Genomic DNA, 3,382 nt, shown 5'->3' with positions numbered 1-3,382 from the left:
CATTTGACACTCACAGTAACATGGCTGAAAATGAACATCATGAGAGGGAGGTGGTAAACCATAACAAAACCCTTAGAGAATACTTGCTGCCTGTTAGGACCAGCCCACCATCTTGCATTATTCAGCCTTTGAATGCAAATAATTTTAATTTTAAACCTGTGATGATTCCATTGCTACCTCATTTCCATGAAATGAAATCTGAAAATCTCTATTTGCATATCAAAGAGTTTGAAGAAGTTTGCTTAACTTTCATGCACTGAAGAAGTCATTAGGTTAAAACTGATTCCTTTTTCTCTAAAGGACAAGGCTAAAACCTGGCTAAACTACTTAAGGCTAAGGTCTATTGGAACTTGGCAGGAAATGCAAACTGAATTTAAAAAAAAAAATTCCCAATACATAGGACCAATGCCTTAAAAAGATAAATTATGAATTTTGGTAAAAAAGATGTAGAAACATTTTATCACTGCTGGGAACATTTTAAAGACTTATTAAATGCATGTCCTCATCATGTATATGAGAATTAGAGGGTCATAAATTTTTTCTATGAGGGGTAGCAACAAAAAATGCACCAATTTGTTGAGACCATGTGTAATGGTGAGTTCTTGAACAAAGAACCAGAAGAAGCATTTGAGTATTTTGATTATTTGTCTGAAAATGCACAATCTTGGGACACTACTGATAGTATTGATAGACGTGAGACTTCAATACATGTTGATGGAGGTGTAAAATATACCTTAAGAGATGAGGACAATTTGCATGCTAGGTTAGCTTTAATTTCCAAGAAATTAGAGACTATTGAGTTGAAAAAAGTGAATGAGGTGCAAGCTGTACCAAGAGTGGCAGAAAAATGTGGAAGATCAAGGGCATTCCACAAATGAGTGTCCTACAATTTCTGCATTTAAAAAAGTTTTATTAGATCAAACTCACAAATTTAACAAGGTTTCTAAACCTTTTTCAAGGCCGTATTCGAATACTTACAATGCTGGATGGAGGAATCATCCAAACTTCAGTTGGAGAGGTGAGCATAACAATATTCTTGCTGCACCAACAACAGGACCATCAAATTTTGCAGTATATGGAGCTCATCCTGGTCCATCTTATGTTCCCCATCGAAGTCAAAGTTCTCAGTTCAATGCACAACCAGCTCAAGCACCTAAAAAGGGACATGAAGATACAGTTCAACATTTGAGTGTGACACTTCAACAATTCATGCAAGGTCAAGCAACACTCAACAACCAGAATTCATTGGCAATTAATGACACAAGGACTTCCCTCACAAGGTTGACTACATCTTTAAGTACTCAAGAGAAGGGTAAATTTCCTGCACAATCACAACCAAATCCACAAGGGCAACTTCATCAAGCGCAAGCAGTAAATGAGAATTCTAACTTAAAGTCAGTCAAAGTGGTGACTACTCTAAGAAGAGGTAAGGTGGTAGATATTCCAGCACATGAGCCATACAATTCTGGTAAGGTTTCTAACCCTTCTAAGAAAGATGGAAAGCATGTGTCTGATGAGCATGAGAAAGTTGATTGTCCTATACCTGCTCCTTTTCCTCAACGATTAGTTTCGTTGCATAAACATAAGCATCATGCTGAAATTCTTGAGGTTTTTAGGCAAGTTAGGATTAACATCCCATTGTTAGATGTTATTCAGCAAATTCCTGCCAATGCAAAATTTCTTTAGGATTTATGCACTGTGAAAAGAAGATTAAATGTGTACAAGAAAGTTTTCCATACTGAGCAGGTTAGTGCTATCATTCAGAGTAATACACCACCTAAATAGAAGGACCTTGGAGCACCTACAATTGCTTGTGTGATAGGAAATTCAAAAATTGATCATGCTTTGCTGGATCTTGGTTCAAGTGTCAATTTATTGCCTTATACTGTGTATGAACAACTTGGTTTAGGTGAACTGAAATCTACACCTATCATTTTGCAACTTGCTGATAGATCTATAAAAGTGCCTAAGGGTATAGTTGAGGATGTTTTGGTACAAGTTGATAAGTTTTACTATCCTGTAGATTTTGTGGTGCTTGATATGAAATTGTCGATTCCATCTACTTTCCAAGCTCTTGTAATTCTGGGTAGACCATTTCCTACTACATCTAATGCATTAATTAATTGTAGAAGTGAAATTTTGAAATTGAGTTTTGGAAACATAACATTAGAGCTGAATATCTTTAATACTTGCAGGTAACCTCGGAATTTAGAAGAAGTTCAAGAAGTTAATTTGCTAGAAAACATGCTTGATGAAGATTTTCACTTGAATCTCCCTTCCACTAATTTACAATTGTCATTAGAAAGTGTTCTCAGTGATTTAAATATACTTGATGACACTTCTAACATTTCTTTTGCAGGAACTGGACATGGTATGTTTTGGCAACCAAAGTTTGAAGAATTGCCACCATTTACAACACCTATAAAGCCATCTTCAGATGTGATTCTAGATCTTGACCTCAAACCTCTTCTAGTTGGACTTAAATATGTTTTCCTAGGACTTGGCAACACTTTCCCTGTGGTAATCTCTTCTACACTCACTCTTACTTAAGAAGAAAAACTAATATGAGTGTTGAAAAAGCATAAGGGGCGGATTGCGTGGACAATAGCGGACATCAAAGGAATAAGTCCCCTTGTATGCACACACAAGATTTATTTAGAGGAGAATGAAAGACCATCTAGGGAAATGAAAATGAGGTTAAATCCCACAATGAAAGAGCTAGTGAAAAATGAAGTGTTGAAATTGCTTGATGTTGGAATTATTTGTTCTATCTCTAATAGTAGGTGGGTGAGTCCTACTCCGGTTGCTCCAAATAAATCTGGAATAACTATAGTAAAAAATGACAAGGATGAATTAATACTTGCAAGAGTAGCAACTGGATGACAGATGTGCATAGACTATTGGAAACGAAATGCTGCTACCAGAAAGGATCATTTTCCTCTTCCATTTCTTGATCAAATTTTAGAAAAGGTTGCTGCTCATGCTTATTACTATTTTCTTGATGGTTTCTCTGGTTATTATCAAATAGATATTGAACAAGAGGATCAGGAGAAAACCACTTTTACATGTCCTTTTGATACATTTGCATTTAGGAGAATGCCTTTTGGTCTATGTAACGCCCTAGCCACATTTCAACGATGCATGCTTGGCATTTTCAGTGATTTGGTTGAAAACATACTTGAAGTTTTTATGGATGATTTTTCTATTTTTGGATGTTCATTTGATGATTGTCTAACTAACTTGCAATTTGTTTTAGCCATGTACGAAGAAAAGCAGTTGCTTCTAAATTGGGAAAAGTGCCACTTCATGGTGACGCAAGGAAATGTGTTGGATCACATTATTTCCTCTCGAGGTGTTGAGGTTGACAAAGCAAGAATAGAGC

At 36.1% G+C, this 3,382-nt stretch overlaps 1 pseudogene; it reads left to right on the top strand.

Annotated features, from left to right (window-relative positions):
- The first annotated feature begins 584 nt into the window (after positions 1-584).
- Positions 585-2,550, top strand: LOC121267158 (annotated as a pseudogene).
- Positions 2,551-3,382: the final 832 nt, after the last annotated feature.

The sequence above is a fragment of the Juglans microcarpa x Juglans regia genome, chromosome 5S (assembly GCF_004785595.1).
Source record: "Juglans microcarpa x Juglans regia isolate MS1-56 chromosome 5S, Jm3101_v1.0, whole genome shotgun sequence".
Taxonomy (NCBI): domain Eukaryota; kingdom Viridiplantae; phylum Streptophyta; class Magnoliopsida; order Fagales; family Juglandaceae; genus Juglans; species Juglans microcarpa x Juglans regia.
The sequence above is the reverse complement of the archived record's forward strand: the minus strand, read 5'-3'. Positions and strand labels throughout refer to the sequence as shown.